Source organism: Zalophus californianus, chromosome 12 (genome assembly GCF_009762305.2).
Source record: "Zalophus californianus isolate mZalCal1 chromosome 12, mZalCal1.pri.v2, whole genome shotgun sequence".
Taxonomy (NCBI): Eukaryota; Metazoa; Chordata; class Mammalia; order Carnivora; family Otariidae; genus Zalophus; species Zalophus californianus.
Genome location: NC_045606.1, coordinates 66226965 through 66250985, shown reverse-complemented (window position 1 = coordinate 66250985; position 24021 = coordinate 66226965). Strand labels below are relative to the sequence as shown.

The window sequence follows — 24021 nt, the reverse complement described above, 5'->3', positions numbered from 1 at the left end:
GGGATCAGGGCCCGGAGGCATCCTGCGGGGGTGCCCGATTCCTCCATCCCGCACCAGAGCCTCACACTTGGTAAAGTGACATGGAGGCGTGAACCTGTGGCGGGGCTTGTACTCCCTTGGGTAGGGCTGGGGTGGCTTCCCAGACTCTACTTTTTGTCTGCTTTCATGGTCGGCCACCTCTCTGCGTCTGACTGCTGTGTTCTCGCTTTAGATATGGTAATAGCCTCAGCCGGGTTGTAGACTCTTAAATGCCTTTGCCTCTCTATGATTCTGTGTTAACTCCTGGGTTGATTTTATATGTTCACTCGCAGAGGCATAGACTGCTTTATTCGAGTTCTGTAGAGGTCTCCCCCTTGCCACTGCTGGCCATGTGAGAACTTGGGCTAGAGAGAGGCTGCACTCTAGAATAGCAACTTCCCTTTTGCTGTTTGTTTTTTTAAAGTCTGGAGCCACGTAAAAGGAAGGAAAGACTTTAAAAAAAAAAACAAAACAGGGCTTACCTTCTTGGACTATCTTGTTATCTTTAGAGTTCTTTAACTTCCCTAGGTTGCGGACTTTCAGAGATTTGGCCAAAATAGATACTTTTCCCTTTCGAGAACAGTGTGCCCCTCCATTATGAACCAAAGGTATTCACTTTTGGGGGCACAGTCCATGTGGGGCTGGCTGTTCTGTGTGTGTGGTGATGAGAGCTCTCTTTCTACAGCCGAGTAGTGCTCTCTCAAGTGTGACTCCTTAGCCTCTTACTCCGCCTTCTCTGGAGTGTTTGCAGTTCCTTCTCACACAGGTGGTCACGTCTCTGCCAGGGCACTTTAGGACCCCTGGGTACTTAGCACTGGAACTTACGGTTCCAAATGGCTCCATATGTAAAAGCCATTTGTCTCCGGATAGGTGTCACACGAGGTTGCGCAAACCTTGAGGCTCCCGAGGGCCAGAGCCAGTTTTTGAAGAGTTGCCTGAAATCTGAAATGCAAGTCAGCCCACAGAAAGAAGCCGTGGTTCCGTATGGCTCATGAATTAGAGACCAGCCAAAAAGGGTCTGGTGTGAGTGGTGAAGGCCTGGGTGCTTTCAGGCATGAGCCCCATGTTCTTCTTCAAAAGACGGTTAGAAGGTTGTTGTGATTTTTGCAGAGGAAGAGCATATACCTACATGGATTGGCTCACACTTGTCTAACATAAGGTTCATCAATTTAATGTAATTTTATATTTTGTTTTCTCCTTTGCCCATGCCGTGATAAGGCCCTTCACACAAATGCCTTTAGAAATGATAACCGGAACATGCCTGATTTGGGGTTTCCATACCGTGGGAAATTGAATCCTAGGTTCAGTTGGGGTTGGGGAAGCAGCGTCTACATGGTCACCAGGTCGGCTGCTCAGCCATGGCGTGGCCATCTGTGATCCGTGGCAGATGTCTGCAACCACATCGTCCTCTCATGTGAAAATGCTACCTCATGAAGAGTGCTTAGCACCTGGTGGACAGACACAAGAGACTGGAGGGTGGGGTGGTGAGTGTCTGCAAGGCTCAAGGAGCAGACTTGGTTTCCATTTGCAAACAAAGCAAAACTGAAAGCCCCGCATGAATTCTGGCACTAGTCTTTGCCATCTGTTTGATTTCTTTTAACCAGGTCAGGGGCTGTGATGAGTATCAAACTCTGTGGGCCAGAGAAAGGATTAGAAATAGAATCACCTGAAACATGCTATTCAAAGCAGGTAGGGCCTGTGGTCTGCTGAGGGACCTGTAACTTTCACTTTCATTCCATTCCTGGGTCTCCTCGCATCTGGGAGTCAGAGAATAATAATAAAATAAAGGCAGGCTGTAACAAGAAATGTGATCCTCGGGGTACCCTCGTAAGCTGTGCCTCTGTCAGTCAGATTTCTGTTTGCTGGAAAGAGTTCTGCCCTTTCCAGCTCTGCCAGGCATTCCCCTGGGCGAGGGGGTATGGGCTGGGTGTGAAACTGATCCCTCCTCTTGCAAGTGGTGAGGCTGACCGCTGTACCAGGAAACGCTCCCTGGAATGGGCTTCGGGTCTCTGCTCCGTCAAGAGGCAGACTTTTACTCCCAATGACAGCTACGGAGTACAGATTTATGGCGGGGCACTACTCTGAATTCCAGTTACCACTTGAGTTTCCGGAGTCTGCATTTCCCTGTCTGTGGTGCATTTTTACAACTTGCCACTGTGAGGGCCGATATAAAGCCGTCCCCAGTTACTAATATTTCTAACCAAATGATTTACAGAATGAGAGCCCAGGTGACATATACATAAGGCTTTTTGCTCCTCACAAGGTGAAAATGCTGGGGAATCCGCTCTGCATTTCAAGAGGTAAGAGAGTCAGGTGGGATGGGGACGGCTAGGAGATTTTGGAAGCTGAGTGATAACCTACAAGGCTGTGGACGACAGGTATTTCTGTTGGCAATAATTAATTGTTTCCAAGAGCGGCTCTCCCTAATGAGGGAGAGAGTTAATGAAGGGTTTTGGGGGACGCTTGTATTTCACTGCTTTATGCACACCCATAGGTGGACGTGGTAGCATTCTGTTCTGCCACTCTTGACAGTCTATTTCCTATGCTTGAAGGATGGCTAGATTCGCTGTTGTAAGGACATTGAGGATCTGGAGACCAGCATGTCTCCTGAGCCCACGCTCTTATCCTTGCCTGTTAATGCTCCACAGGGCAGGAGGATGGAAAGTGTGTCTTCTAGTTTGACAACTTAGCTCTTGGAGAGATGTTTTAGCAAGGGATTGAAATGTACGGGTTTCAAGTAACAACTTTGTTGCTTCTGTTAGAGGAAATCCACCCGTCTGTGCACATGCGCTGGAGCACAATGGAGGAAAAAAATCTCAACGTTTTAAAACAGATCTTTAAAAACATTACCAAGACTACTTAGTGCTTTAAAAAAAAAAATCCTCCTTCTGAACTTTGAAAGTCCTTTTCTCCACACATAAAGGAAAGGTCTTATGTGGCTGTTTTGCTTAATGTGGGCTGGTTTTATTTTGGACTCTTTGAAACCCAGCGTGAAGGCTAAAATTCTATGTGGAGAAGTAAAAAATGAAAGGAATGGTGAGGTTTTGGTTGTGCTAAATTAAAGTGACAAGGTACAGATAACAGGGCACGGCTGTGCCCGCAAATTAGCCCTCTCTAATTTGCTGCTGTGGAAAGTACTGCTTTGGTGTGCACTGTAATTTCTTTCTTGAATTAAAAGTTTAGAAAGTCTAGTTTGCTCAAAAGCGAAAACCTGAAAAACGTAAGCCTTTCAGTTTTGAGATGGCCCATGGTTCCCTATGTTCAAGGAACTGTTTGAGCAGAATCTTGCTTCAAAAATATGTAAATTACATGGTTTTATTTTTAGAAGCCACACTGTATGTTGGATTATTTTGTGTGCACCTTAAACGTTGCCTTTTCCAAAGTTTTTGCCTCAATCCAGGATGTATTTTGTGTTGAGCAGGTGGCAGTTGTATTTTGTTTGGTCTCCTCTGTAAATGCGGTACCGTGTCATGTTCCGAGTGGATTTCTGATGTGGGAGGGAGGTAAAGAAGGCCCAAGTTACTTTCTCCAACTTTCATGTAGTTCTAGGCAGCGGCTCAATATTGATGGGGAGCCAGGATGACATTTGGTTTCTCCAGCTACAACATGTCCTACCCCAAATTACAATATCCCTGTACCCCAGGCTCAACTTCCCAGAGGGTTGAAATGGCACTCTGTGAGATGAATCACCATATTATAAAAAATTGGCTACATAGACTATGGAATAAGACTCAGGATTATTTATTACAATACTGTAAAAAAAATGTAGTTCATGATCATTTACCTTTTGTTTCTAGTTTCTGCGGGTGTTTTCTCAAGGAAAGATCGAGACCCACTGCCTCCATATCAGATGGTCCACTCCTGGGTGCTGGGCGCTTTCACCCTCATATGAGGCTTTAATTCATCATGGCTCCTCCACACTTAGATGGTTGTGGTGTTTCCTGAATTGTGTTCCATAGGTGGTTAAAAGATGAGAGGTGGAAAGGGCTTTATGGTCAAATAGATTTGGATAAACAAAGCCGACAGATGGCTTTCCTGAAGGACTTTTCTGGGCCTGGAACATGTATACGCGCCCATTGTAAATTGTCAGGACACTGAGTGAAGTGGATCTCTGGCACAGGAATATGTTCCTAAGTGCATCCTTGGGGAACACTGCCTCAACATTTGGCTCTACCTGCCTGTCGTGGGTTTTATTGTGTCCCTCCCAGAAAAGATATGCTGGAGTCTTCCCCTAGCCCCCAGGACCTCAGCATGTGACATTATTTGGCAGTAAGGGTCCTTATAGATGTGGTTAGTTAAGATGAGGTCATACTGAGTAGGGTAAGCCCTAATCCATTATGACTGGGGCCCTTAGTGAAGGGGGTTTGGGACATAGACACATGTGAGGGGCACTGCCGTGTGAAGATGGAGCTATGTCGTCACAAGTCACGGAACTCCTGAAAGCTAGGAGGCAGGTCTGGGATAGGTCTTTCCTGAGTACCTTCAGAGGGAACGTGGCTCTGCCCACACCTTAATCTCAGACTTCTAGCCCCAGAACTGTGAGACAACATATTTTTGTTGGCTCAGTCACTCCGTTTGTGGTGCTTTGTTATGGCAGCCCTAGCAAACATTGCCATTCTAGACTTGAGCTCAGTACCTCAGGCTTCTTTTCAGGATGGGCTAGAACCACATTCCTAGTTCTAGAAGCTTCTGAGCCAAGCTACTCTCTGATCTCTTCTGAACTGGGCGTTCCTTCTTTGTATATGCCGCTTGTGGTACTTCCACCTGGGCCTGGCCTTTCTTCCCACTGACCTGGAACAGTGGTTTCTAACTCTGGTTGTACAGAGGAATTATCTAGGAAGTTTAAAAAAATGCTAATGCCTAGACGCCACCTAATTAATTAGAATCTCTGGGAGTAGGGTTCAAGAATTTCCTTTGAAAGTTCTCTAGGTGATTCTAATGTGCATGCAGGGTTAGGAATTGTTGAAGGAATCAAGGGCTGAGCTGAGTGTATGTTGGGGGTGGGGGGCTGGGAGATCGAGGCACCAGCCACAGTTCAGTAGGGGATGGTAGAGCCTTCGTTGAAGCCAAAGAGCTGGATTTGAACCCTGGATCTTCCACTTACCTATGGTGACTGTGTCAGAGTCCCTAGGCTCTATACTGTGGCTTACTCATTTATACAGTAGGGATTATAATGACTCCCCAGTAAGGCTGTTGTGAGGGGTCTTAGCTCAGCCTGCTGTAACAGAATATGACAGATTGGGTGGCTTTTAAACAACACAAATTTATTTCTCACTGTCTGGAGCCTGGGAAGTCTAAGATCAAGGCGTCTGCCCATTTGGTGTCTGGTGAGAGCTCATTTCCCAGTTCATCTTCTTGCTCTGTCCTCACAGGGTGGAGGGGCCAAGGGAGCTCTCTGGGGTCTCTTTTATAAGGGCACTAATCCCATTCATGAGGTCTCCACTCCCATGACCTAATCACCTTCCAAAGACCCCTACCTCCAAATACCGTCACAGTGAGGATTAGGTTTCAACATAGGGATATGGGGAACATGGACGTTTAGTCTGTAACTAAATGAGAGGGTTCAGTGAGAGGCATTGAGTCCAGGGCGGGGAGATGAGCATTAAAAACTATTGGAAAACTTATCAGGAGACCCTGTGATTCTCTTCTCAGTGAGTCTCCCAGGCAAGAACAGTTTGTCCCTGCAACCTTATGCCCTTTATCCAAACCTTGATTACTCTTTCTTATTCCTCCCTCCCTCCCCAGCCACCTGCACATTCAGTTGGCTTCCAAAACAGAGGAAACCTGCATTCTCAGTGCACACACCCTCTTGTCACAAATAAACGACATTGGTTAAGAGAGTATGTTTATTCCTTAAGGAAGTGGGCTCCAGGCCGAGGGTGAGATCACTGTGGCCCATACCACATGGGCTGCAGGCACTGATTTTATAGGTGGTCATTCGTAGTCAAGACTGGGCAGCTAAAAAGCACAGCATGTGAAACACTGCCCAGGAGTCCTCCAATTAAAGAGGAGATTTGATCTTCAGTTAATAGGTAGGTAGCTCAGCCTCTTGTAAGAGACTTCTGGCTCCTGGCTCTGAGTCAGAATTTAGCCTGGGAATGCTTGCTGAATCCAGATCTCCAAGGGTTGGACCTGGCGTGTGGTGTTTCAAAGCTCTATCGGCCATTCTGATGCAAGGAACAGATTTACCACCCTCCATATTCTCTGTGCGTGTGTGTGTGTGCGCGTGTGTGTGCGTGCAGGCATTTTGTCACGTGGAAATCAAAGCACTCATTCACCCCTTCATTCAACACATGTTTATTAGGTGTCAGGGTGTGCCAGGGTCTCTTCTAGATGGGATATGGTGGTGGTGGTGAACCAAACACTCATGCTCACTTGAAGCTTCTTTTCTAGTGAAGAATCCAGAACATTAACAAGTAAACAAATGCCTGAAATGATGGCAGACTTTGAGGAGCACCAATAAGAAAATAAGGTATGGGAGGCAGGTGGGGAAGGACAGGACACTGTTTTGCTTAGGGATCAAGGCAGGCTTCCCAAGGAGGCAACATTAGAACCTATGTAAGGAGAGGGAACAAGCCACAGGGGAATTTGGTGGTGGTGGTGGTGGGGGGGGGAATGTTCTAGGCAGAGGAGCAGCCCTGTGCTTGGTGTGCTGGAGAACAGCAGGGACAGTGTAGCTGTTCTGGAGAAGGGCAGGGAAAGAAGTACTGAGTGGGGTGCAGATCAGACCATAGAGGCCGACAGACTATAAATACGGCTTGGAATGTTTCCTAAGTGGGATAGGATGCAAGGTTTGGGGCACGGGAGTGACATGATCTGATCTATGTCTTAAATGGATTATTCTGGAGAATTGACTACTGTGGGCCAAGGATCCCAGAGTCCCAGTGAGGCCAGCTAAGGGGTAGATTTTCAGGCACTGTCCAAGGAAGTTTATGCATTTGCTGCTGGAAAAATATTAAACCAATTCCTAGGCAGTGTTGGCTATGCTTAGAACTTCAAAACAAAGTATAGAATGTATACTTTTTACACTTTGTCAAATAATTCTGTATATTTTTCAATATGATATCTGCAGTGTTATTTAAACAAGACCAGAAGTTCAAACAAATTTGTGTTCATTTGCATTCTTGTCTTTTTTTGTGTGTGCAATCCTTGCTAGTTTTATTACAGATTACAGTAAAAGAAGTAATTTGTTGGGGTCAAATTTCTGAGGCAGGCTTTTGAGTAGATCTAGAATTTAGTGTCTTTCTGACAAATGGAGAATTTCATTTTCCTGCAATCATTTTCATCATTCTTGTTTATAAATGTTGTATCTTTTCTAATGACTGGTGCTTTTTATTTGCATCTGTATCACTTCATTAAACTTTTTGAGTATAAGTAATTAAATGTGCATTATGGACTAAATGGTTGTGTCCCTCTGAAATTCATATGTTGGAAATCTAATCCCTAGTGTGATGGCATTTGGAGGTGTGGGGCCTTTGGGAGGTGGTTATGTGAGAGGGCTTTGCCCTCATGAATGGGGTATGTGCTCTTATAAGAAGAGGCCAGAGAGCTAGCTCACTTTTACTTTCTGCCATGTGTTGATGAAAAGGAGAAGTAGGCAGTCTGTAACCAGGAAGAGGGTCTCACCAGAATCCAACCATGCTGGCAGCATGATCTTGGACTTTCAGTTTCCAGACTGTGAGAAAAAAATTTCTGTTGCTTATAGAAGCCACCCAGTCTATGGTTCTTTGTTATAACAGCCCAAATGTACTGAGACAGTGTGTATATTGGCACGTGATTCATGTGTATTAGTTTTCAGTTTGTTTGACCAAAATAGGTATTGACATTCCATGGATTGTCTAAGCAACATATTCTATACAAACCACAAGTAAAATATAGAAGAACCCCAGAAAACCCCACCCTACCTATATATTTGAAAATTTACCAAAAACTAGTGTAGTTTTATTTAGAAGGTTATTTATTTATTTATAACAAATATCCCACATCTGTGATCCTCTCCAGTCAGAAGTTCTTTGAAACCATGCCATTGGCCTTGGCCAGTTGGAGGATGGAGTCATCTGACTCACCCATCCTGCAAATGGCCCCAGAGGTAGCATAGGTTTTAAATTGGACATTGAACATCCTGCCCCCTTTTCAGCCTTGGCCATGTTCATCTGGATGGACACGTGGTCCTTGGCACCGATGATGCGGTTGCTGGCCGAGTATTTCCGTGGAGGTCCACGAATTCACCAGCGTCCTTCTGCATGTCGAGGGAGTACTTGCTCCCATCGCTGTGAGTGCAGAACGGAAGCGCTGCATCCCCCTGGCAGCCAAAACTAACATCATTTTAAATGTTGCCTAAAATAATCTTTGATTAGACACTTTTCCTGTAACACCTTATAAGATAAAAAGGGAAAGTACTAGAAACATTATACTTAGTAATAAAAGGAATAAATAGGTAGAAAATAAAGATGAGTCCTCAAGTAAAAACTCTGAAAATGTAACTAAAAATACAAGCCATTGAAACTATGTAAGTAGACTCATTTGTGAAGTGTTTTAAAATTTTTGGGTCTGATGCCCTGTAACAGAAATGACAAGTAAGAATTCGTGAACTCACTGGGCAGATAGTATCGTAACCAAGTACTTAAAGTTGACACCCTCATCAATGGGACAGACCAACTGCATGTGCCTCCTGATAGGAGGTATGATACCACTCCTGTCATATTTCTGCCAAAAATCCATTACCAGAATCTCATTGCAAGGAGACATTAGACGGATCCAAGTAGAGGGATAGTCTACAAAATAACTTTTGTAGATCTTACCTTACTTTTAAAAAATGTCAAGGTCACAAAAGAAAAAGACTGGAGAGCTATCCTAGGTTGAAAGAGACCAAAGAAATTCTTAGAACTCTAAGTGCTGTAAGTGATCCTGAATTAGCTCTGGGACCAGGGAAACAAACTCTGTTATTTTATGATAAAGGACATCATTGTGACAATTAGTGAAATTTGAATAAGGCCTGTGGATTTTATAATAGTATTGTATCAATTTTAACTTCCTGATTTTGATAATTGTGCTGTGATTATGTAAGTGAATGTTCTTGATCTCCAGAAATACAGATTGAAGTATTTAAGGATAAAGGAGCATCACATTTGCGACTTTCTCATAGATTGTACTGGAGGAGGAAAAGCTCTTTTCCCTCTATTCTTCCAGGTTCTCCAGCTGGGGCCCTGCATATTAGACTGACAAAAGATGGAATAATGAGAGAAAAACAAAGAGAAGTTTATTAACACGAGCAGTGTGCATATACATGGGAGAAACTCAGTGTTGGGTAACTCAAAGGGGTGGTTGGAACTTGGGCTTATATAGCATCTTAAAAGAAACAATAAGTTTCAGAGAAGTGATAAAGACAAAGGAAAAGAGTTTGAGACTTTCAAGGGTAGCAACTATGGGAGGGTGAATATGTGGGGCAACTACTGGAAATCAGGGTTAATTAAGGCTTGTTTGTGCAGGTGCATCTCGGTGCCATCTCATCTTATGTGATAAGGTTGTCCTCGTTCTGGTTTGGGAAGCAGGGGACCCCTTTATGGGGGAATTTATGTTCTGTTTTCAGGCAGATTGGCAGAGGGCAGAAAGCTCATCCTGTGTCTGCTCTTTTAAAAATTGCCTTTTGCTCACAATAATCCTTATGCTAGAGCTGCACGTTTTGGGGGTGGCATACTCTGAACTCCTTCACTGTTCAGAAACAATACAAGAAAAAGAGATAAAGCTACTGTGATAAGATGTTAGTATCGGGAGAATCTGGGCAAAGAGTACATTTCAAATTCCTATTGGAATTTTTTGGTAAGTCTTAATTTATTTCAAATTATGAACTCTAAGTTGACTTTAAGAGTTTATTTTCTGCCAAATTTCAGCCCCATCCCCTAACTAGTAAATGGTAGGAAGAAGACTTCTTTTTTTTTTTTTAATGTAAGGCAAGTGTTTCTGAGATTGCCTTTAATATTTTATCAACTAGCTAAAAACATTTCAAACATCATCTTGTATCAATGGAGCAGTGTGAGTCTTGACATGCCAAGAGAGCCAGTTAGAATAAAGTGGACCAGTGGGAAGTATTTTTCTTATGCTTAATTCTTAAATAGCCTTAGTCTTAAATTCTTGCATGGAAAACTGATGTGTAATTTAAAATATTTTAGTCATATTGCTCATAAACCTGCAGATTGATCTTGTTTTGAATGTGTTTTAAAGGAGGACATAAAAATTTACTAAGACGTGAGAAATTCACTACAGAGAGGACTTCCTGAATAGTGAGAGTGATCAAGGACTAGAAACTTGTCAAAGATTCTGTCCACCCCTGAAGACTAGAAAGAGGCAAGAGTATTTGATTTCTCATGTTTTACATGTAAATGTACCTGGACATTGGTCTGTAGATGATTCAAGCTTTGACTCTTAAAAACATTTGTGATCACATAAATTCATATTTTTGTTAATCTTAGAGCCTACGTGGATTGAGAAATCTCCCACTGTTACCATAAGTAACTTGGGGTTCCCTTGTGAATTGTCACTTAAGAAGCAGTAGCTAGCTTCCTGCTGTTTAAATCTTCAGTGTTTCAGAGTTGTAGATTACTGAGTACTTTTATACAGACTTTTGTCCACTTCATGAAGAAGAGTTTTGCCTCTTTCACTCTGCACTATCTACCGGAACTTTGATAAACTGGCAATTCAGCGGTTTAATCATTATGGCCAGTCTACCTAGAGTAATGGTACTGTTTTTGAAAGAGCAGTTCTTTTCCTCTTACTACTGATCTAATGACTGGACAGAGGCTGTGAAGTTGGATATTGTCTGGGGTCTGTCCTCATTCTACAGCAGCTGTATAGCCTTAAATAAGCTCCCATCGATCCTCACTATTTGCGGATTTCATATTTGTGAATTCACCTACTCATGAGTATTTATTTATAACTCTACATCAGTGCTGACAGTGCTTTTGCAGTCATTCAATGTTTTTCACATTTTTATGCTTTGTGATTAGTTCCAAGTGTAGTGACAGAGTGCTGTCTAGTGCTCCTAAGTGCAAAAGGTTGTGCTCTGCTTAAGAGAAAATGTGTGTGTAGGATAAACTTCTCAGGCAGATGTTACAGTACAGCTGCTCTTAGTTCAAGGCTAGTGAATCAACAATCTGTATTAAATAAGATGTCTTTAAACAGAAACACACATAAAACAAAATTGTGTATTGTTTGGCTGACAAAAATGTGGCCAGTGGCTCACAGGAACCTCACCCTGTATTTCCCCTAGGAGCAATAGTTCAGCATTTGCTAATTCAGTGTTCCCATTGACTTTATAGAGCATAACTACTGCAAATAGAGAGAACTGACTCTTTATTTGATCTCTCTGAATTTCAGCTTCCTTATACTTATAGGTAGGGTGACCCTGTATCTTACTCATCATACAGCCCAGAGTGAAAGTGAGAATTTATCAAATAGTTTGCTGGTTCATTGGGTCTAAACAAGGACTGTCAAGCAAACTGGGTCATATAGTCATCCTACTGTAGGTAATATGGAGCTTAAAATAGCTAATTTCAGTAGCATTCAGCAAATATTTATGGACCATCTCCTACTTTCCAGGTAGAGCATGAGGTAGGCTAGAGCCTGACCCTTGCTATGAAGACCTTAGTGGCTGAAAAATAATGAACAAAGAGAGAAGGAGGCAAAATAAGGTCCTGTTAGGGTTTCTAGGAGCAATGGGAATCTTCACTGAGAAATTCTAAGAAGGGAGGTGATAAGACAGTATAAAAGTTCTTTGTAGTGTGTGGAATTGGGAGTGGAGGGGGAGGAGCAAGGGAATGCAAGGGACCTCTCAGGAAGCTACTACAAATGTCCCAGCAGAAGTGAGGGTGAAAGTGGAGGTGGAAGAAGACTGGGAGAGACTGTTTGACCTATTTAGGAGGTCAGATCTGTTGGTCTTGATGATGAATATGAATGTATGGAATGAGAAAAAAAAAAGCTATCGAGAGTTCTCAGATTGTGTGAATAGAGGTCCATTTTCTGAAAAGAGAAATGTTGAAGGAGAAACATCATGGTAAGCAGAGTCAAGAATTTAGCAAGTTAGATGTAAGTGTATTTACATAAAAGTCCATCTGTAAATTTTAGTCCCCCCCCCCCTTTTTATTCCTGGTAATAGCAATTTTTAAAATGATGTCTGTTTTTTTTCTCCCCCTCTCCCTTATCTCTGTGGGTTTGTGCCTGTTGGCGTCCACGTCTGGTTACTATTCTTTCATTGTCCATATCAATTTTCTGAGCATTCTTTTGTACCTATTAATTGGAAGTCAGTTAATGCTCCATCTCTTCGGTTCTGCCACTATCCACAAAGGAGCAGTCCTGGTCCAGGTTTTAGATCTGCTTCAGGCTGCCCAGGAGAGACAGAAGTAGGGGCTGCCTCTGGTATCTGGTCCAGGCTCCCACACAGGCCCCCACCCCCACCCCACCGGGCGCTTGGACATTGGCCTTCCAAGGGTGTGGCTCTTCAGTGCACACCCCAAGCTGAGCTGCTGCCCCAAGGCAGGCTCCCCAGGCCAGTATGCCTGGTTTGGTGGGGGCTTTCTCCAGACCCTGTTTGTGAACTTGGGTTATACTTCTGACTTCTCCTGTCTTTGGGATCTGTTGGGAGGAAAACTTTCCCCTATTCACTTAGCTTTAAAAGGTCTGGGTCCTGCCATTTAACTGACAACAGACAGATTAACAGGCAAAAGGGAAGGTTTATTTACCTGTGCACGCCAGAGTACTCAGTATTGGGTAACTTGCTGAATAGTCAAAGGTAAAGGTTTTATGTACCAACTTACTGAAAAAGAGGTGTTTAGAGCTCTTATGGGAAAGTATGGAAAGTTCTGTTGGGCTTTTTGATGCTAATAAACAGCTGAATTCATACTTCTTGGTGCTAAGGGTCAGTCCTCTCCCTCAAGTCAGGTTGGGGGGAGTGGGGGAGTCGGTGTCAGTGGGAGATGTATTTTCTGGAGTCTCTGCTTAAGTTTAGATAATTTTCTTTCTGTGGCTGCTGATTGTTCTGATGTTTTCAGTTTAAAGTAATTTTAATACCACTTTGGTGGACTGTTAATTAATCCCTTCAGACTCTAGGTTTCCTTTTGTGTCAGGACAAACCCAACCCATCAGAGTCTAATTAAATCGAATGTCCTAAGAGAGGGATTCTGGATCCCTTCTTTCTGGTGGGTAGAGGATATAGTTCCTCTATCCTTATGCAAATGTATCCACCTTCTCTTCATTGATTTACTCTGCCTATCAAGGAGTATTGGAAGGGGCAACCCTGCTCAGGTCACAAAAGATCACTCCTCCTCCCCCTCAGTGGTACTAGTTCACTCTTCATTTGCATAACTGTGTGAGGCCGCTATGTTGACTCATCCCTGAAGGAAGAACCGCTTCTAGTGCTTTATCTTTGTCCATCAAAAGACAGACACTTGGTCTGGCAGTTTCCCTCTTTTGAAACTTGTAAGACCTGCCACATCCTGTGGATACAGAGATTTTAAACTAATGGGTAAGTAAGAGATGCTGTGAATTACAAGTTCACAGATTTCTTGCAACTTTTTTGATCTTGGATGAATGAAAAATGTTTAAAAAACAGTGAACATGAGGTCAGGGCTTTGAGCAAAGGTATAATCCTAAACGTTTGCTAACTAGTTCAGCCCTTTCCTCTCAAGCTGTATGAATCAGTGCTTTTTGGCTAGGAAACATTTGATATCTGCTTATCCGGTTCCTAAACACAGGAAGGCTTCTGTTTTTCAGTTACCAAGTTTTTAGTCGAGAAAGGAGTAACCTGTTAAGATGTGATTGTGTGTGCTTTTGAGTACTGCTTTGCTTCCAAGGAGAGGAAACATTAGAGGAATCAGGGAGAGGAATCAAAGAACCAAAAATTACTTTGTAGAAGTTCTAGATTAAAAAAAAAAAATGATTAACTAATGTTCCCTTTATCTGGCAAGTGGCAAGGATGCCTCAGATATAGTATATTCAGCTTTTTGCAAGACTTCCAAAAATGTATTAATAAGCTCTTGGACAACGTGGAGAACTGGGACCTGGCTGCTGATAAATTCAGACACAAATGGTTGCATAACATCACATTTTCTGCCGCCACCCCCCCCCCCCTTTCCTTCCTGGGCTTCTTGGGTGTCCAACGCACTGGCCTTCAGCCAGGACTCACTGGTAAACTGGTCATGGCCAGCATCCCTTATGACTGGTCATTGTGGACCCCATGCTGGTGTTAAATATTTTAAATGTGATCTCAGGGTATAATAAACTAGAGCTCTTGGGGAAAGCTGGCCGAAGCTGGACTAGGGCCAGATTAGCTCCTCGGGAACATCACCCATAGTGCTCACACCCCATATGTAATTAAAATGAAAATCAAAAAATAAGTGTCAGGAAATCCAAAGCAGTGCACATTTTCTCGTGATGCTGACCTTGTATTTTTTAGAACTATTAAGTAACAAATAATGTTTTATTTTCTCATCGATTGGATGCTCTTGCTTTGTTAGTGCCTTAAACATGAGAGAGACTTGGTTGACCTCTGAGTGAGTCTTCTAAAGCAGCAAGGAAAGGAGAGAACTGGGAATCATGGATTGATTCTATTTACTCTTTGAGCTTCTATCAGTAGTTGTGTGGGCTTAAAGTGAGTAAAAATTGTTTGCATAGGCATTGAGCGTTTATGATAACGTGGCGAGTTGTTTAAAAGAAAAGCACTGCTTAAATTAAAATAGCATCGTGAACAAATAAGCCTTAGACTTCTTGTAATGGAAAGATGAAGCATACTACTCAACAGAGGGATTTACCACAAAAGTCTAAATTTATTCAACTACCACTTTTGCGTATTGGTTTTGTTAGATTGTTTGCTTTTGGCTTTGAGGTAAGGGTGCCCTTCCCAGAACAGACCTCCCCTAGTGCTATCTTCAGTTTTATAGCCCATTCTCTTGCTGTGACGTGAGGCGCTAACTTGCAAAGCCCACGGTGGGGCGGGATTTTAGGTGCGGGTCTTTCAGGTGATCTTTCCCTTAGGTGTCACGGCACACGACTATTTCTCAACCCTGAGGGTGAGATCAGGAGAGGAGAGGGGGGCTGGCTGTGGCTACGTTTGCCATCATTAAGAGCCTGTCTGACTGGGCAGATGATATCTCGTGATTACCGCTCTTTTCTGCTCAATGCCAGGTTGGAAAAAGGAAGATAATTACGAAAAAAGAGCGCCGAGGAGGGGCGCCAACTGCCAGATCCCTTGATGAGTGAGGGATTTATCTAGAAACACAGCTGAAAATACCCATTAAATATGTAAACTAGACTGAAGGGATTGGCAGAAAGGAGAGTGGCCATTATTTATTGAATTACTGCGTTTTTATTAGTTTGAAATACATATGTTTCAGTTAGCCCTGGGGAGGCGAGAAAAGTTTATTAGTTTGACTCAAAGTTATAAAAAGTGTTATTAAATAGCCATCATTTCAAAAATGAGATGTATAGGTTAGGGGTGGATAAAAAGAGAAATCTATGGAAAATTCTATCTTGGACCTTCCTGGCTTTGTGATTCTAGGACATAAAGACAGTGATGACACACTGAACGTTTATTACGTGCCCGGGTCTCATGGAAGCGCTTGGCATCATGTAATCATCACAGCAAACCTGTGAGGGAGCAGGACTACCCACATTTAACCGAGGAGACACTGAGGATTACGGAATTTGCCCAGAGTCACCCTGCTGCTTAGGCATAGAGTCAGTTAGTGACCGTGATCTCAGAGATGATGGTCTTAATCACACGACACTATGTTTGTGGCCTCAGTCACTTTTCTTGTCAGCTTCCTTATTTTCTTTAAATGTGGGGACAGGACTAAATTATAATAAATCAATGAGTTCTGGAACTAGAAGCTCATTGCTTTAAAAACAAAACAAACAAAAAAAACAAACTGAGCAGAGCCAGTGTTCATCATATACTCACTGCAAAAGGTCAAGATAATGACTAAGTGGTAATTACTAGCAAGTATTTGTAGCAAATGAAGTCATTTCAGGATTTTCGTTTTGACAATTATTTTCATTAGTTTTAGTAATGGGGACATGGAAAGAAGGTATTTCTGAGCCTCCATCTCCGTTGCTTTCTCATTTCTCTCCGTCTGAACCTCGGCCCCACCAACCCCATCGCCCTCTGGAGTTGCTAAATAATCACATGACAAGCCATCAACTCATCTAGGGAGTGATGAGTAAATGCAAAGGGGTGGGTGAGAGAAGGGAATTTCAGGCAAGGAATAAGAAACACTCCAGTGATGAAGAGAACCAGGAAGAGACGGCATTTATTCTGTGCTTTTCAGACGGGAAGGTTATTTAACTCGACCTCAGTAGAAAACATGCTCCTTCCTTCTTTGGAAAAGAAAAGATTCATTCTCTAGCAGATCATAGATTCTTCTGCATCATGCAGTTTGTTGAGATGTAGCTACTTTAAATATATATAAGAAGGTTTAAAGATACTTCCATTATTAGTATAGGAATGTCTCATTCCCTTGTTATCACGCTAAAATGTGGTGTTTCACATGAGTGGATTTTCTAGGTAAATAAATACCAACACTTAACATTTTTATTTTAATAAATTATGATAGAATTTTACATTTTTGTTAAGTATACCATAGAGGCAAATGAGGATATGTAATAGATATGTATTGCTTAATGAAGAATAATAAAACATTAATACATACCCACCGCCCAGCTTGAGAAATAGAACATTACCAGTGTCTTTGAAGCCCTGATCTGTTTCCCCTCCCTCACCTTTGTACCTTTGTCCTGAATATTTCATTCATGATTTTTTTTTTATTTTTACGGTTATATAAATATAGACAATATTTTTTGGAACTTTATAAAAATGGAATTATTCTCCATGCAATTTGCTGTGACTTGGTCAACGTTAACATTATCTTTCTGAGATCCACCCATATTGATACATGTAGCCGTAGTTCCTCTTCAGTCTTTATAGTGTATTCCATTTTGTGAATATGCCACAGTTTTTCTCAGGATAGACATTTATTTGAATTGTTTCCAGCTTCTTGCTGTGAGGATGATGCTATGAGTATTTTTGTATACCTCTTCTAGAGCAGATGAGTAAGCGTTTCTCTAGGATGTGTACCCATGAGAGGAACAGCTGTGATGGAGGGGGTTTACACACCTGCTGCTTTACTAGGCAATGTTATCATGACCTCACAGTAGTTGTGCCAAATTAAATTCTCCCCAGGACCACATGAAATTCTCGTTGCTCCACATACTTTCAACACTTGGTATTGTCAGATTGTATAAGTTTTCTAGTCTCAAGGATATGTTGGGGTTTCTTTGCATTTTCCTAATTACCAGTGGGGTTGACCATCTTTTCACAGGTTTATTGACCTTCATGTCTTCTCTTTTGTGAAATGCCAACATGACTTTTGGTTGCTTATCCTTTTCATATTGATTCATTGGAGCCCTTTTTATATGCTATGTAATAAGTTTTTGTTCCTTATAAATGTTACAAATATCTTTTCAATAAGTGATGTTAAAAAAACAAAATTTAGCCAAGTAAATTTTTAGATCTCATTGGCTTTATTAAATGATTCATCAGGCAGCATCCCATCTAACAAGTAGAGAGATACTCCAAAGAGTTGTACACAATGCAGAGTTTTTATAGGAAGGAGGGTGGGGCAAGAAAGTTATTAGCAAAAGAAAAGAAAGAATTATTTCAGACAAGGGGGCTTGTCCTGTAGATTACCTAACCTTGTAGTGGGTCCATGTGATAGATTACCTCATTGCTGCCCACTGGAAAATTGCTGACTAACCATTTAGGATTATATTTTGGGGGAGGTTGAATCTGCCATTAGATTGGGGATTAAGTCCCGATTTGGGGACTTCATGGAGCATAAGAGCATAAGAAAACCTGTGGTTTTCTTTTTAACAGTGGCTTATATTTGTTATTATATTTTTTTCTTATGGTACCTTTTGATGAATGTTCTTAATTATTTTGTAGATGAATTGATCAGTTTCTTTTTTATGTTTTGGGCTATCTGTATCTTAAGAAATCCTTCTTACCTAATGATAAAATTAAGATATTCTTTTATATATATTTTCTAAGATTTTCCTTTCTGTTCATTTATACTTAATCTTTGGAATTGTTTCATTTAATGTGGATTGTGATCTAGGGTTTGAGTTTAATAATTCCCTACATCGTTCCAGTGCTATTTATTAAATGGTTCATTTCCCCTGACGCTAGTCCACAGTGTCAGCTTTGGCAGTTACTATGCTGTCGTCTGTCTGTAGGCCCTTCTCCGGCCTATATATTTGTTACATATCCTTGTTAATGTCTTTACCATATTGATTCCTCTTACTCAAACTCTTATGTCTCTTCATCTATTTGGGGGTATTTAAAATTTTTCAATAAATTTTATTATTTTATGTGGAAAGCTCTTGTAAAATTTTGTTTGATATATTCCTATCTTTATTATTATTATTGTAAATTGTATGTTTAAAAGATTGCTCTTTCTAATTCTTTATTGCTGGTGTATAGAAATGAAAATAACTTCTATGTATTGATCTTATATTAAGAAACTTTGAGAAACTATCTTATGAATACTAATAAAGTTTCTGGTAGATAATTATATCCTCTGAATAATGACAAATTTGCTTTCCCTCCTCAAACCTTTTTTTTTAAATTAAGATTTATATATTTATTTATTTGACAGAGAGAGCGAGAGAGCAAGCACGAGTGGGAGGAGAGGGAGAAGCAGACTCCCTGCTGAGCAGGAAGCCTGATGCGCAGGGCTTGATCCCAGGACCCTGGGATCATGACCTGAGCTGAAGGCAGACGCTTAACTGACTGAGCCACCCAGGCATCCCATCTCTCCTCAATCCTTATAATGTTTGTTTTTCTTGACTTATTGTGTAGGCTGGGACCTCCAGCACAATATTTAATAGAGAGGTTGTTCTATTTGGCTTCCTTGCTTTGTTTTCAATTTTAAAAGGAATGCTCAGTGGTTTGTGATTGAGAATGATGATCGCTGTAGGCTTTTTAGACATCCTTTAGGAAGGAAGTTTCCCTCTATTCCTAATTTGTCTACTTTTCTAAATGTTTTAAGAAATTGCAATTGGCTTGTGTGTTAGTGATTCTGATGTCCTATGTAACCAGGGCAGAAGGAAGTTAGATTTTTTATCAGTGATTGATGATGATGCCTGCAGTGGAGGTTAGTGTAGAGGAGAAGGTAGTGGGAAATAGTAGATGGTTGCTGTAGTTTATTTCTGCTTGTTTTATATGCTCTAAAATAATTGCATGTAAATTACTGCATTTTGACTATTATTTCTAGCTTTTGTTTTGTTTGTGTTTAGAGTATTCTGATTACACGAACCGGGTCCAGTGCTCACCAGTTTTTTCTGTGACAGTCTGGTGATGCTTAATTTGCACCATGCTTAAGTAACCAACTCTCTCCTCTGTAGTCTTTCCCCAGGCTCTCCAGGTCACACACTTACTGAGTTGAATTTGTTACCTGCTATTTTTCACTGTACTTCTGAGGAATTTCAAGTGTCTAAGAAATAAATGGCTTGCCCCAAATCTAATCAGTTTATTTATTTATGAGTTACTCATTCACCAGATATTTATTGAGAGCCTACTATATGACTAGAGGTATAGTGGTGAAGGGGACAGCATCCCTACCTCACAGTTTACACTCTAGAGTGGAATTATGACGATAAACAAGTAGGTGGGTGTGTAATACGGTACCAGGTAGTGAGAAGTGGGGAGTAAAGAGGGTGAGTGACAGAGCGGGGAGAGGATGCTCGGGAAGGATGTGTGCTGGCAATTTTACTGGCATTAGGTTATGTAGAGAAGGCTTCTTGTGAGGAGATGACATTTGCATGAGTCCTGAATAAGGTGGGCAAGCAGCTATGGGAAGTTGTGGGAATAGTGGTTGGAGGCATAGTATTTCTGAGGAACTTCAAGAAGTCCCATGTGGCCGGAAGAGTGTGAGCCAGGAAGAGTGGAGTAAGAGATGGGGACAGAAAGAGGCAGAGGCCAGAAAATGTTGGGCTTGTAAAAACTCCTTATCAAAGAGATTTTGCTTTCATATTCTTTTTTTTTTTTAAGATTTTATTTATGTATTTGACAGAGAGAGAGCACAAGTAGGCAGAACGGCAGGGAGAGGGAGAAGCAGGCTCCCCGCCGAGCAAGGAGCCCGATGCGGGGCTCGATCCCAGGACCCCAGGATCATGACCTGAGCTGAAGGCAGCCACTTAACTGAGCCACCCAGGCGCCCCTGCTTTCATATTCTTCTAGACATAATGGAACTATGTAGGTGTAAAGTATTTTAGGAGCATCTGCTATCTTTTTGTTCTTTTATTCTTTCAGTGATTTCTTTAGCCTGTTGTCTGGTTGCTGAGAATAAGAATGGAAAGGCCTTGTGAGCAGCAACCTGGGTTTCCTTCACTCTTTGTCAGGATCTCCAGGCTCCACGATTGCTGGAAGGGAGGCCCTTGGTAATATTTGTGAAATGAGCAGAGAATCTCTTTTTTCCCTTGGAGGAGTTTGGAGAATGCTGTTACCTAGTTGGGGCTAGTTCTTTGCATCAGGTTGGGAGATGTTGCTATTCTAAAGACTCTAGAGGAATGAACCTTGGAAAGGGCATGTCATGTATAAGCTGCATGGTCTTTCCAGCCTTGAGTTGTTCTATGGATGAAACTCTTCAGTGTGAGGTGGGAAATTCTCAGTCTGACTTCCTCTCTTCAAATAGAAACATACAACTTAGATAAGTGCAGTTGATTTGTACATGATCTCATAACTTTGTCTTACTTCGGCTACTGTTTTGAGCGTTAGATGTTAGGATATTGGAATGAGTCTGATTCCCAGCTGGGTCTTAACTTCTGTGCCTCAGTCACCTATTCATAAAATGAGATTATGTGACAGTATTTGCCAGTCTACCTCACAGAAATTCTATGTGTGATGAAATGAGAGGGATGTTGTTGGAATTTTGGTTTGTCTATTTTAATATATAATAAATAGTTAATGCTAAAGTCTGATAAATAATCATTATTACTAATAATGCTTGTTGCATGCAACAAAATTTAACTTTGAAGCAAAAAATACACTGGATTTTCCATTCCTAGAGGATGTGACTGTAGTTTCTTCCTTTGTCTTATAGACACAGGTATGAAAATTGAGGGGCAAAAGTAAGGAAACTCTACCTAAATTTTCCTTTACATCTTCTAGTCCCTTTGATTATGATGGGGCTTTCTGCTGAGAATTCAGAAACAATTTCTGGGTCATTTTAATAACCGTGGAAACCTCATTGGTGGAAAGGACCTTGTTAGTGGTGAACACAAGTGGGATCTTAGTTTGGTGATTCATTTAGCAGATGTTTTTTTAAATCAATGTAATGGTTGTAATCTTTAGTAGGTCATACAATCGATTTTAACTATTTCACGCTTTTGTACTTATGAAGCTTAAAGTCATTGCACATATTTGGTATGATGACAACATGGGAAGGAGAGTGGTGTTCATGGTGATACTTTCTATGTCTCTCTATGCCTAGAAAAAGGTAAGAGATGAGTTGGAATAATTATAAGCAACTGAGACAAGAGTCTGCTATTGAGGAAAAGAATTTTCAGACTGTCTGCATTGATTAACTAGTTGGTTAGCTCTTCAGCCCTCCACTTTACCTCGGAAGCCACATTTTCTCCTGTGTCTTCACACTGGGTTTGAACTTTTATAATCACTGGGATCAAAGTTTTGGTCATAAGAAATAATGACTGAGATGAGTAGTTTGTATTTGAGAATTGGTGCTTTGGTGGTTCTGCAGTAGATGATAGTTTTCTCTTCTGCTTCTTCTAATGAGGAGAGCTTCTTCAGGGACCAGTGTTGAGCAGATCTCCCGCTGCCCTTTATGTCCTGCTGCTGCTTTGGTGTTGGCCAACACTAACTAGCAGGAGCTTGGATACCATCTCTTTCCTGTTGAGCTCTGAAGCTCCTGGCTTCACCACTCCTCGCCGCACTTCAGCATGATCCCCTGCAGCAAGCTTGGGAATTGATTCACCGAAACAACTTCTTTCATTTCCAGGTGCTCATTTGAAGGACTCTTCACTCTGTGAAGTTTCACAGCCTTTGATTTTACTGTAAGACTTTAGGACCACATCAGAGAATTTAAAACACAAAGTGAAAATGTGGCCTGATATTAGAAGTTATTTCAGTAAAAGTGGATGTGTATTCCAGTCCATGGGAGGAGGCAGGAAAACTATGATTGCTTTCCCATTCCACGCAGGCTCAGATGTAAACCTATGCAGGCAAAGAGCTTTTTATGCGGTAAAAGCTAGAAAACGTACCCACATTTCTCACCTTTCAAGTTATGACAGTCATTCACAACTGTCAAAGATGTTTTGGATACCATCCAGAGATAATCTTTAACAAGTTCCAGTATTAGACATATAAGAGTTTATAGAAACTTTTTGAGCTTTGTCAGGAAGGTGCTTCTGACCGATCTTCAGTAGGATTCACTTTTTGAATTTTTTTTTTTTAATCAATGGTGATAGAAAAGGGAATATCCTGATCTGTCTTGCACCTGAAAGACAGGATGTGTCTACAAAAGCACTCTACTTTGCTCCCCTTTCTCCAACAACACTTACAGAATTTTAAGATGGTGAAATGACAGGAAGAACAAATTTGGTTTGACTTGAATTTTTTCTTAACTTAATTACAAGAATTAAGAATTCTGGAAAAAGGGCGCCTGGGTGGCTCAGATGTTTGGGCGTCTGCCTTCAGCTCAGGTCATGATCCCAGGGTCCTGGGATCACGTCCCACATCAGGCTACCTGCTCAGTGCAAAGCCTGCTTCTCTCTCTCCCTCTGCCAGTCTCTGTGCTTGTGCTCTCTGGCTCTGTCTATCTTTCTGTCAAATAAATGAGTAAAATCTTAAAAAAACAAAAAAAGAATTCTGGAAAAAAAAATACCATAGCAGAAATAAAGACCAGAATTAAAGCACTAAAGCATGCCTTATAGAACTCATGGGTTATTTTTTCTGTTCACTAAAGATTTTTAAGACAAACAAACATGAAAAGAAAGTCTCTTTCTCCGATTGGATTAACATTTAGTTGAAAGCACAAATGGTCAAGCATGAGTAAAACTCTTCAGGAGATTCTTAATTTAAATGTAAGTATGTTTCAACATTCTAGATTTTTGTCTGAAACTTGGAACACTTTTAGTCATGGATTCAATACTATATTTGGCAGAATCAACGTTAGACACAGCCATATGAAGGTCCCCTGAGTATCTCTAAATTCTCATTTTGTATTAATAATAATAAAGACACAGATAAAGACTATTTGGAGAATTTGATCCTAAGGGAAAAATGTATTGAGCATTCCAGTTTGGCTTGCTGGGAGGATATCATCCTTTGACACCATAGTGGCCCCCGAGATGGGGATGTATGGGGGTATTCTCTGGCCTTCTGTAGGGAGGAGACTCTTTTACATCTGAGAGACTTAATGGCCTAGGGCAGGGTTTTAGAGCTGAATTAAGTGAGGGATTTTTGAGGGATTGGGATTAAATACAGAAGCACTGATGGGAGTGGGCGGTGATGGTCATGAAGTCATTAGAGTCCTCCCAGGGTACAATTTTTTAGAGAACATTTCCCTGGCCTCTCTAGTTTCCTACTCACTCTGTTTCATTCCTTTCCCCAATTCCCAAGCACTGGAGATAACTTCCTTTCTCTTTCTACTTTTGCCAGTGTTTAGATCTTATGGTATTATGAATTCTGAGAATGTAATCTTATTACCACTTCTTGAGATTTTTCAAGAGTTATTTTTCCCCTTCTAGTAAGAAATGAAAGGTAAGAAGTAAAAGGAGTAGTAAATGTGTTTTAGAGTGAATCCAAGTAACTGGGGGCAGAAAGGAAAAATGGAGAGAAGGGGAGACTAAGTTCCATGGTAGAAATTTGGCATGCTAGAGCGACCAAAAGACGGCCAGAGATTGTAATGAAGGGAGGGGAGTTACTGTGGGGAGAGAGAG

General features: G+C 41.4%; 1 protein-coding gene and 1 pseudogene across 6 annotated transcripts in view; one reads left to right on the top strand and one right to left on the bottom strand.

Moving 5' to 3' along the window:
- ELMO1 (engulfment and cell motility 1) overlaps positions 1 to 24021 on the top strand; it is a 553802-nt gene that overhangs the window by 85641 nt on the left and 444140 nt on the right. The window lies entirely within an intron of this gene.
- LOC113910976 lies at positions 8020 to 8263 on the bottom strand (annotated as a pseudogene).